This window comes from Lissotriton helveticus, chromosome 6, assembly GCF_964261635.1.
Source record: "Lissotriton helveticus chromosome 6, aLisHel1.1, whole genome shotgun sequence".
Lineage (NCBI taxonomy): Eukaryota > Metazoa > Chordata > Amphibia > Caudata > Salamandridae > Lissotriton > Lissotriton helveticus.
The window spans coordinates 1,042,787,771-1,042,800,900 of NC_136067.1; positions in this window are offsets into that span (position 1 = coordinate 1,042,787,771).

Below are 13,130 nucleotides of genomic sequence, written 5' to 3' on the forward strand. Positions count from 1 at the left end.
TGATCCTGCTCGACGCCGAGAAGACCTTTGATCGGGTCTCTTGGCATTTCCTGTGGGAAGTATTGGAATTAAATAACTTTGGAGAGGCCTATATTAAATCTATCAAGGCTCTCTATGTAGAACCCAAGGCCAAACTTTCCATAGGTGGTATCGAATCAGAGTTTATTAACATCCAAAGGGGCACGAGACAGGGGTGTCCGTGCTCCCCAATTCTATTCGCCCTTTATAACAACCCGTTAATATTAAAATTGCTCTTATCTGCCGTAATAGAACCTATAATTATAGGAACATCTAGTACTAACATTTTAGCCTATGCCGATGACGTGGCGGTATTAACTTCAACCCCACCGAGGCCATCCAAGAGATAGAGCAAATTACCCGGACTTTTGGTTCCTACTCAGGGTATTCCCTGAACAGGGATAAAACAATGGTGCTGTGCACTGAAAATATTGTATTTGAGAGTCCTTATAGAACTGGCCAGGCAACGTATCTAGGTGTAGTTTTATCTCCTAACGTTAAATAAATTACTCAAATTAATTACGATCCCCTGATTAAGAAAATAAAAACTGATCTCACCAGACAATCTCTGGCTGTCAATATTAGGTAAGGGGAATTACCTTAAAATGAATGTTTTTCCAAAAATATTATATTTATTTCGAGCAATTCCCCTGATGGTTGAGGATAATATCATCAAGGCCCTCGATGCTGGTATGTCAAAGTTTATTTGGAATTATGGTAAAATCAGGAAAGCGTTACCATTTTTATCGTTACCTCAACATAGGGGAGGGTTAGCCATTCCAAACTTGACACTGTATATATGGGCAACTCTTATTCAGCAAATGGCTCCCCTATTTAATACCAAACCTATAGCTGCTACCATAACAGACCCTCATATACCTTCAATCTATGAATTAATATTGGGGGACACTGCTAGAGGGTTGTTACTAAGACAGGTAGAACCTTCATATTTTAAAAAGATCAAATTTAAGGTCATTTTTGATGCGTGGAAGGTCTGGAAACAGGTATCAAAACATCTAGCCATACCAAAGTACACTAAATATACCCCTCTTTGGCATAGCTTGATCTTACCATTGTATCTTAATGACAATACTTCTAAAAGATGGGAGCAATCAGGTATTATTACTTTGGGTAATTTTGTTGGCCAGGGGCTTACTGCAACATATGAGAGCTTACAACAAAATTTTCATATACCCCCAACCGACTTTTTAAAATTTATTCAAGTCCATTCGTGTATTCAACTTAGCTTACCACAGATTGAATTAGATAATATTCCCTTCTTTGAAATTATAGATAGGCGAACCACTAGGATAGGGACCATTTATGAAATACTGATGAAAAACCTTAGTGACGATATGGAGCGAGTTGAGACAGGGTGGGTTACTAAACTAGATAACCCAAATATAGACATTGACACCTCATTGATCCTGTCATCTAAATTATTTATAGCCTCTAATCTTAAAGCTCAGTATTATAGAACTATTTATGATCTCTATTTTACACCTTCCAAATTATTGTCATGGGGTCTTCGGACTAATGACAACTGTCTAAGATGTGGGCAATCTCAAGCGAATCTTACCCATATTTTTGCCGAATGCCCCAAGCTAGACCTAATCAAAAAGATGATTTCAGAATACTGGACTGAAATTTTCGGGCACGAATTAAGATCCTCACTGACGATATATGTTTTGGGTCATGATGAATCTATTGGATATAGTAGGGAAGAATTGACATCAGTATTTCTGGGTGTGGCAGTGCTTCGAATCATACTGCCTGCCCGCTGGAAAGATTCAGAAGCCCCTACTTTTCAAATGTGGCTATGCCGGTTCTTAGGAACTTATAAGCATGAGATAGCCATTGATAAAACCAGAGGAAGAACACTTGGGGCTCAGATTTGGGCTCCTATCACTAGATGGTATGATAACAAAAGAAGCCCTTAGAAATTTCAATGGCTAGAATAATATACTACTTATTTCTTTTGTGCATACAAACATGTGAAGTGATTTTCTCTTCCTTTGTATTTTTTTGTTCTTCCTTCTTTTTGCTTTATCCGCATAGTATGTGAATATTACTTTTTTAACCTGTGATGTATATATAGATGACTCAGCTTTGTCTCTTTTGTGGTTGTTTATTGATATATGTATTTTGTCCTTGCTCAAATAAAGACAAAAAAAAAAAAAAAGACATTTGCGAATCCATCGCTGATCATTTTGTAAACAAGGTAGAGCGGATATACGTATCTTTTCAGAAAGGGACAACTGAAGAAGTATTGGCTAGGGATATTAGCAAAGAGCCAACTAGGAACGCAAGTCTTAAAGAATTTACGGTCCCCCCGAGGGAGGAACTGATAAAGATAATTATGAGCATCCAGTCAGGTTCTCCTACGGATGTTGCTCCCCCTAAAATTCTTAGGAACCATGTTCATCTTCTATGGAGCTGTATAGGCAATATGGCTCTTCTTTCCTTCCAAGAAAGACAAGTGCCTGAGGAATGGAAACTTACACAGGTAGTCCCGATCAAAAAGAAGGCTAACCTGAGCATCTCTCACTTGGACAATCTCAGGCCCATCTCCCTCTTACCGTTCAGTGCCTAAGTGGTGGAAAAATTGGTCACCAATCAGTTGGTTAAATTTGTGGAAGATAACCATCTTTTACACCCCTCCCAATCTGGTTTTAGGGCGAAACATTCGACTGAAACCGCCCTTCTTTTTTCCACTGAACTGCTTCGACAGAAAGTGGATGAAGGACAGACTGCCGCCCTGATATTGCTGGACTTAAGTGCGGCATTTGATACCGTATCGCACTCTTGCCTGCTTGCCCGTCTGAGTGAAATAGGAGATGCTGACCCGGCGCATGAATGGATGGTCTCCTTCCTGGCGGGAAGAAAATTTTAAATACTCTGCCCCCCCTTCAGATCCAAGCCTCAAACTTTAAATCAAGGGGTCCCGCAGCGTTCCATTTTAAGTCCTGTACTGTTTAATCTGTACATGGAACCCCTGGCCAGGTTGGTGGAATCTTTTGGGGTGGATATCGTATCATATGCGGAAGATACGCAACTGGTGGTTACTCTATCTCACAACCCAGTTGAGACGGCAGATAATTTCTCTGCGTGCCTTGTGGCACTGGCAGATTGGATGAAGTGTAACTGCCTTCGCCTTAACGGTAATAAGACTGAACTGCTTGTGGTTGGCTCCTCTCTTTCAATCTGGTCATCAGCCTGGTGGCCCACTGACCTGGGTCCTACACCTATTCCCTCTGATACTGTGAAGAATTTGGGTGTTCTTTTGGACTCCAATCTCACATACGCCCAACACATAGGTAAGATGGCGGGGATATGTTATGGCATATTGAAGGTCATGCGCAAAATCTTGGATCTCCTACCTATTAGAGACAGGAAAACTCTGGTCCACACACTGGTTACGTCCCATCTTGACTATGGGAATGCCTTGCTTTGTGGCCTCAGTAAAAGGGGAATGACCCAGTTGCAATGTGTCCAAAATGCGGCTGCCAGGCTTGTTCTGAAGCTGCCGAGGAGGTTGTCAGGTAAACATGCGCCTCTATAGCCTGCACTGGCTCCCAACGCGGGAACGCATCAGGTTTAAGATCATGTGCATTAGTCACCGCATTGCCAATAGCAGAGGCCCGGCCTACCTTCACAAGTTGCTAACTATCTACCGTCCGAGGCATCTTTTGAGATCCATGGGCAGTATGCAGTTTTCGATACCTCGCATATATAAAGCTCGGATGGGAGGGCGATCCTTTAGATTCCTGGCCAGCAAACAATGGTATGAACTCCCTGTTGAGCTGCGGATGGAGCCATCAGAAACCAGGTTTCGGCAGAAATTGAAGACCTATTTATTTCCTGAAGATTAGTACATACTTAGGCCTCTCTTCCCCTGTCCCCTTCCCTCTCCGTGGTCTTACCTCGATTCCTTAACTGTGCTGGATCGCATCCTAGCGCGGAGACGCACTGTTTTTGTGTATTCAGGCACTTAATAAATGGTTTTATTATTATTAATATTATTGACAATCCAAAGGCCAAGATGCCTCCATGCACTGAGCATTGGGGACTGCAGCTACAAGAGAACAATTATAACATTGTGCATAGGACAGGAAAGGATCCAAACTCTGCTGACTACTTTTCTAGAGTGCTCATTCAAGTTCAACGCTAAGTCAGCTAAAGCTTAAATGAACTTCATAGCAAAATCAAACATACCACCTGCCATTTCATTAGCCCAGATTATCACTGCCGCAAGCCATAATGCTAAAATTCTAAAGTTGAAAGATATAATTACACACCAGTCATGGAAACAGTAAACTCGACCTCTCACCAGTAAGGGTGAATATCAATAATGCAGAAATGTCAAAGATGAACTGTCCATAACTCAAGAGAAAGTTATATTGCGAGGGTCAAGAATCTTGATTTCGGAGAGTCTACATCAGAAAATGATTGAAGTGGCACATGAAGGACATAGGGGAATCATTGCAATGAAGCAAGTCTGGTTTACACATCTTGGTGAACGAGTTGAGAAGGAATTAAAGGCCTGTCATCTATGAAACTGCCCATCTACAAAAGTTGCTCAACCCGCCCTAAACATGTCAGAATTCCCAAAGCATGCCTGGGAGAGAATGGGCGTTGACTTTTTCGGTCCACTCACCAATGGACATCACCTGATGGTGACTGTGGATGAATATTCGCGATTTTCATTAACTGAGGATCTCTCATCCTCCATTCAAGAAGGAGTCTGTGAGAAACTGAATGGCATCTTTGCACCATGGGGTGTTTCAGCCATACTAAAATCTGACAATGTGCTGCCTTTTAATAGTCCGAAGTTCAAAGACTTCTTAGAGCATCTGAGTCTAAAGCATCAAAAGAGCACTTCTCTGTGGCTGCAGACCAACGTACTGGTTGAGAGGTTTATGAGTATGCAATAGAAAGCTGTGCAGCATTCTACACTTGAAAAGGTCAATTCACAAACTGTGTTCAACTCTACATTGCGAGTCTACTGTTCAACACCTCACTCAGCCACTGGTGAAAGTCTGGCTACTTTGATGTTCGGGAGAGCAATGACAACCAAGATACCCCAGTCTGGTGAACCAATCAGAGAGAACAAGATGAGAATGCAACGCATATGAGGTGACTTGGTTCAGAAACAAAAGATGAAAGCATATGCTGACTGAAGATGACATGCGAAAAACATTGTCTTCGAGAAGGGGGACTAGGTGCTTGCACAGCAGATCCCGGCAAGGTGCCCTCTTTGATGCAGTACCTTTCAAAATGGTGTCAACCAAAGGTCACCTGAGGGTATATTATCAAGGACGGCGTTAAAATTATCACCGGTTTAGCGGCAAAAAACTAATGGGCTTGATAATATGCCCTGGAGAATTCCAATAGAAGCCCATGTTCATACCAGAACATGGACTGCTATTAGAATTCTCAAGGGCATATTATCAAGCCCACTATCGCCGCTTTCTGCCGCTAAACCAGTGATAATTTGTAATGCCGTTCTTGATAATATGCCCCTTGGTGACTACCCAGCACCCTGGGAACAATAATATCAGATTCTCTTCTCGATTTTGGTATTTGATTCATAGTTCACCAGATGGTGACAGGTCTCAACCTCGCACAACACATTCAGGTTTAACAATTACAGCACCAAAGAGATTGCTTGAAGACACTTAAATGTATATATTTGTATAGCTTTTGCAAAATTTGTAAGGTTTTGTTTAACAGAGGGGGAGATGAAGTGTCTTGCGAGTTAACAATGATGGAACCCTTTTGGCTCCTAATGAACTCCATAGTGCTATGACATAATGAATAGAGCGAATTGCAGTGAAGGCTGCATTAGAATGTTGAATTCGCAGTTACACACAGATGAATAAAGACATGTGGTACCAAGCTCTGTATGTGGCGTAGCCATTGGTAGTTACCCTGGCTGGGAAGATGCTTCAGTGTGAAGGGAGAATGAGAATGAGACACTCCAATGACCTCTACCCCTTCCACAGGCTTTAGTAAAGTCTGAGTCAAATTTTCATATTTTTCGGAATTAAAATATTGTCAATTTTTATTATTTACAATAAAATATTTGCCTTTACTCATTTATCCGACACGGCTTGCAAGGGCCGACTTGTTTTATGTGCATTTCCATTATTGTGTGATTTGTCTTGATGCAATACCAAAAAGCTCACAGAGAGATCCAAAATACTGGTCACATGTCACACTGTGAGAAATACAGGATTTTGTTTTACATGTTTTAAGCCATGCCTAAACATATATAGGCCACACCTCGTGGTTATGCTTGTTCTACCAAACCCTTTGAGAGACCCCCACCTTTTCATTCCTCTTAAAATCCTGCACACAGACCCATGAACATGAGAAATTCTTATCTCTGACAGTACATCCTGTATGCTCTTCAAGTGAAGATCTGTCCTTCCCACACTGAGCATGTTGTAGAATCTTCCTTGTTGCCTTGTTGAGTTTGGGATAGCTCTGAATGATAAGCGTACAGTGTATGAATAGCTAGCAATGGGTTATTACATGACTTAAAAATTACTAATGCCTACAGCATCCTGAAATTCTTGGCGGCTGATGCAAGATTGTTAAGTATGCTGGCTGGAATCCTCCAATGACAAGTGTGTGACTACAGGGAGGCTCCACCTTGACATGGCCAAGACACCTCGTTAACCACACTTGGGGTTTCAAAGCATGAAAGAAGAATAAGGTATGAGGGGCTTTGCCTCATCTAGTAACATGGTTTGAGTGTGTAGTGTTAGACAGGGAGCGTACATCACAGCTGTGATGAAGGCCATTTGACCCATAGGGGCAAGGATAAGGCTGAGACATATTGAATTTACATATACAAGGCCACAACTGGGAAGTCGGGATCGGGTGGAACGTGGTGAGATAGGGTAATAGTTAGGGAGTATAACCTTTCCTCTGCTTCCTCTTTACAAGACGGATCCTCAGCTCCACTAAAGGCAGCTTTGTAGATCGGTGACCATGGAAGTCAGATAACACCCACCAAATTTGTAGAAGAACTCAGATGACTCTCTTCTTTTTCCCTTCAACAACACCCTTTCCCTTGGGGGACTGCTCCCTGTACACAGTTTTGGGTGCATGGTGCCTGCCTTCAGGGGGATTCGTCGTTTCGGCTTCCCTTCTGCAGACTCCTGAAACAATTCATGTTCGCATTTTTCTGGTCCTGGCAACCCATTGTCTATCATCTACTATCCACATTCCATTTTTAATCATAACTAGGTTACCCCACTAATAAAGGAATCATTCTGTGGGATTACCTAAGTTTTTTTTTTATCTGGACCCTTGTCTTTATACAGTACTACTTTATTGAGAACTCTCAGAAAAAGGTTACGTTCACCGTGTAGTATTATCCCTACCACAGCGTGGGTAGGTCACCTATGATGAAGCATGCCACAATACAAGTGGATGAGGTGACCTATCCAAATAGCCTTGATACTGTAGATGTTTGACAGGGGACCAAAAAGAATTGCTCTCTCCATTCTCTAGCATTTATGGCCTTATATCCATACGTTTTAATGGAGGTCATGCTAGGGTAATACTTCTATTTCTCCATTGGTGTATTGGTCATCTTGAAAGTCAATCATTGACCATCATACAAAATCTGGGCATGGTATAACTGCAGGTAATGAGCAAATTACATGCATAAGCTAAGAGCAGAAAAACAGTAATTTATAAAGGGCCTAAAATAAACATTCTCTGATTTTTACCTGATTAAAGAACTTTGTGATTAGGTTTGAGTTAACGAGATGATAAACAATTGCCATCTGATTACTTAGAAAAGGTTTGTGCCCTTGTGGTACATACCACAGAACAAAATAGGAAGAAGGTGTGTTTTCCAACAGATATGAAGCAACAAAAAGTAACACCAATAGCACTCATTGTGCATGACCGGTGGTGGACTAGGATGTGCCCTTGGTCAAGCAGAATTACTTACACCTCACTGGAAAGAATTGCTCGGTCTGTGTGTGATGGGAAATTAATTCAACAATACTGACTGTTTATGTGTTATTGTGATGCTCTTTGGCTTACTTTATTGTTGCAGCAATTATAGTTGAGTTTTTTGCTGACCCGCCATACACTACATGCCCTTCAATAAAAACGTTAAAAAATAGTGCATGCAATGCCAAGTGCCAATATATGAGTTGCCCGGTTGTCAGTTGAGGTCCTCAGAAAGTTTGTACTGTGGAATAGATGCCAGAAGCTAAGAATGTCCTATTTGACTTTTTTTTTTCCATTTTACCCTTATCTTACAAGTGTAAAGGAGCAAATGATAAATATGAATGTGTAGTGGCCAGTGTAGTCATCAATGTGGATTCAACAGTGTTTAAAGATGATGCTCAACCGAGGTGTGCTGTGTCAGACTGGCTTACAAAAGGAGAAACTAAGGCCAATGAATAGTATCAAAGGAAGGTAATTTGCAGCAGAAGCAGTGGTCTTTCTTCTTTTGCACAAGACAATGTGAAAGATTGATACTGAGAAAAATAACTGGTTTTAAATAAGGAGCTAGAGAAATTCTCATGGCGAAGGATTGAAATACAGTTGAGTCATGTGATAAACCTAGCAAGAGAAGGGATAAGTCTAGAAGGATAATATACATTTTACTATTTTATCATAAAATTGCAAAAACAAATACTGCGTTGGTTAGTGCTGTGTTTTATGTACACTTCCAGGTATACATCAGTTCCAAAATTGTCTTAGAAAACAGCCAAGAAATGTATTTTGGAGATGGTGACCTGTGAGACAATAATTTGCTTAGTGAATGACGTGTTCCACTGAAAGAGATATGACAAGAATGTGTAATTTTTTTATGGAGTCCAATTTAAGACTTTTCACTTACCTGGTATTGGTCGCAGACAAGTGTTTATTTACTACCTTAAAGCTGGTCGATTGGTGATTTTTTTTATATATAGATAACAGTAGCTAATTAGAGTTGTGCTCACGGTTGAATTTGGTCAAGGCTATCAAAGTATTCTAAGGGTGGAGGAGCAGAACAATAAGTACTGGTTACATTAAAATGTTGTCAATGAACAAAAGAAACAAAGGGGGTCTGAGAACACGTATGCCCTGTCAAATGTGATAGCCAGAGCATCCAATAAAAATCTGACACTGATTTGTTCAGAATTTATTGCATGCAACATTTATCGCATATTCCGAGTTTCTGGGGGAAACGTGGATATGTATTCTTGTCACCCCGCGATCTGCATGTCCTGGTGCTTACTGTGACTTTCCCCTTTGTTACATTCCAGAAAATGTAACCTTTTTAAATGTAACAAATAGTGCAATCTTTATCGTTCCTGCTTTGAATCAGGTGCTATCGCCTTCACACCATTTGTATTTGGGATGCCAGAGCAAACGTTGTATCGCAAGTAGCACAATTTAATTGGCCTCTTGTAATCAGGCAATATTCTATCGAAATCAGAAACAGGCTACAAAAATGGAGTCTGATATATGAGATTGATTACAGTGAAAAAGAAGAGTAATTTGTTCAGCTGTACTGCACCAGGAGAGATGTGATGCACATTCTCCAATGCTGCAATGTTGAAGAATGCTATAGTATGGCATCACAGCGGGATTGCCAAGTCTGTGAATGGGAGCATAATTGCGTCAGTGAAGGAGAAGAGTGTATTCATACAAGGGGAGAGGCCAGACCTGTAATGACAATTGAGAATGCATTGCCCTTCGTATTTGGAACTCTCTCCCCCCTGAAATAAGAATGATCCCTTCAACTACATCTTTCAAGAAAGAAGTCAAACTTACATTTATGAACACATCTCTAGAATAGACCTCTTAATTTCCTTTTATGAATAAACTTTTCTCTTATCATATATGTTTAAGGACTTTGTTTGAGTGATATATATGTTTGTGCCTTCATCTACCTGTAAAGCGCTTTGATACCCGCGAGGGTCACGTTCGCGCTATATAAAACTTTTTAAATAAATAGAAATACGCATTTGCTAATGTAACTGAAGGAATCAGTAGGCTGTATTTAGAGAAAATGACTTGATTGGCAGTGCTATGAGTCGCAGCAGAGAGAAAAGAGAATGATAATAGGGGCTGTGACGCTTCAGAGAGGTATGTTACTGCAAGGCGGCACGGAAAGAAGCCCTAGAACATGCGAGACCTAAAAAAGACAACAAAGCATGACATTATTTCATGCAACCTTATTGGAAGGATGATGAGTAGAAATGTAATTCTCGAGTATAATAATTATTCTTTATTTTCTGTATACTCTTTTTTTTAGATGTACTTCAGCCATGTTTTAATGATTCCTATCTCGATTGTCGTTAAGATATTCAAGTACTTGGACGGTCGTGTGTGCTGCATTAGTTATTCGGAATTAATTACATTTCCTTATTTTGCCAACTTGCTTTCATTTGCTCTCGTTTTTTTCTCATTGATTCTTTCTCCCTTCCAGCCTCTCTTTCGCTCCCTCTCTTTCCTCGCTATCTTCAGTCTCAATACCCATCTGTATTTTTCACTATTTACAATTTTCTCTAGCGCTCTTTCTCAAATTCTATTTTGTCTGTCTTTCTCTCTCTCTTTCTCTCTGCCTCACCCAAAGTCCTTTGGCTACTTCCCCTTCTTTAAATTCCTGTCTTTCTCTATTAATCTCTCTCTCTGTTTCTTCCTCATCCTCTCTTGCTCACATTTTCTCTGTACCTCTCTCTCTCCACCCCTTCTGTCTGCCTATGCAATGTCATTGCTCTAGCTTAATTCTCCATGCCTGTAATGTAGGCTTCAGCTAAGCCCACGGGAAAGTGTTTTTCAATCATTTCAGTTGATTATGCTTGTTTACTTGTTTATACATGGTATGCTGATTAACTTAATTGCTTTTTAACTCCTTGGAAATCTGCCACCCAGGGATATGGGGTCGTGATTACAAAGTCTTGGCCAGGCCTCTGGGCTTCGCGTACACAACTGTAGTTACTACAAGAACATGTATTTATTTCAGAGTGCAGTGGGCCAACAGACTCATGGTCACAAAAGTAAAATACTACAGACCTGTAAGATTATCATTTGACCCCATACCTCATGGACTTGGTGCTCCAATCCCTGGCTTTTCTGTTCCAGATACATTTTTCTCTGGTATGTTAGTTCAAATCACTCACTAGGGACACAAATTAAAGAATACGTTAGATCAGCGCTTCCCAAACTTTTTAGAACCAACAATTGTTATAGCGGCTAAAGTTTGCGGCCCACATAACTTCAGCAGACATAAGGCAGGGGTGATTCTGAATGTAATAGAAGACATGCTTTAAAATGCTGTGAATTACCAAAATAACATACTCTACTATTTGTTATGTTCCTCTCTAACAGCCATTGTTTATTAATGTCATGACCTTGACCACGCCCTTCGATATGTCTTCATCGACTGTAGTCATGATATTGGTCAGATCATAAAAGCAGCAGATGATGAACTACACTGGAGCTGGAAAACTTTTCCTAGTGGGGTGGTGGCCTGTGGTCACTGTTCACTAAAAGTGCAATACTTCTGAAAAATCTTGGTGTTATTACGAGTTACTTTAGCAAATTAAAAAAAAGAAACTCTGTAGCAGAGTGAGGGTTGAGGCCTCATTCAATTTTATGTTATAACAAGGCCCATTGCTGCATTTTGGACTCTCTCTAAATCTCTAAATAAATATATATATATATATATATATATATATATATATATATATATATATATATATATATATATATATATATATATATATATATATATATATATATATATATATATATATGAAATAACTCCCCTCCAAGAATGAACGGGCAGAGGCCAGAGGGGTTTCAAAGGAGAAAGCAGCTTTATTTAACAGACAAAGCAACGCAGTTTTCAGGCGTATGCATTTCGGCGAGTAGCCTTCCTCAGCGCCCTGCCTTGCGTAGCCAGCTTCACTGAATAGTCCCACTGCTGCGCCCCTTTGAGTACAGGTCCGAAGGCTCCTCCCCCAAGCAACTTGGGCTCACCTGTTGATCGCCACGACAAACGCCGGACTCCAACTCCCAGAATGCACAGAGTGAGTGCTTTTGGGCTGGCGGTGTGGGGGGTGCTGGAAAATAGGCTGGAGCAAAGTCCGGATGGTGCAGGAGGGAGATGAGGCTGTGCACAGGGGTCTGCCAAAGTCCACCAGCCCCTCCTTGGGTCCCCTCGGTCCACTGCTACCTTCAAGTCCAGGTAGGCATTTGGGCAGGGACAGCCATAGAGCATAGCGTCCTGACGGAGGTAGAATACCTCGCTCCACCCGTGCCGCGCCGTAATCAAAGGTGGACTCTGGAACTCCCGGTACCCCGGGTTGTGACTTCGCTGAGCCCAGCGGTGATGCGCCAGTTAAAGTTTAGGTCTCTTCTGCAGTAGGGCCATCTGGAATGCTCCTCTGGCTGAAGCATAAAACATGAAATAACTCCCCTCCAAGAATGAACGGGCAGAGGCCAGAGGGGTTTCCAAGGAGAAAGCAGCTTTATTTAACAGACAAAGCAACGCAGTTTTCAGGCGTATGCATTTCGGCGAGTAGCCTTCCTCAGCGCCCTGCCTTGCGTAGCCAGCTTCACTGAATAGTCCCACTGCTGCGCCCCTTTGAGTACAGGTCCGGAGGCTCCTCCCCCAAGCAAGTTGGGCTCACCTGTTGATCGCCACGACAAGCGCCGGACTCCAACTCCCAGAATGCACAGAGTGAGTGCTTCTGGGCTGGTGGTGTGGGGGGTGCTGGAAAATAGGCTGGAGCAAAGTCCGGATGGTGCAGGAGGGAGATCAGGCTGTGCACAGGGGTCTGTCAAAGTCCACCAGCCCCTCCTTGGGTCCCCTCGGTTCACTGCTACCTTCAAGTCCAGGTAGGCATTTGGGCAGGGACAGCCATAGAGCATAGCGTCCTGACGGAGGTAGAATACCTCGCTCCACCCGTGCCGCGCCGTAATCAAAGGTGGACTCTGGAACTCCCGGTACCCCGGGTTGTGACTTCACTGAGCCCAGCGGTGATGCGCCAGTTTAAAGTCCAGGTCTCTTCTGCAGTAGGGCTATCTGGAATGCTCCTCTGGCTGAAGCATAAAACATGAAATAACTCCCCTCCAAGAAT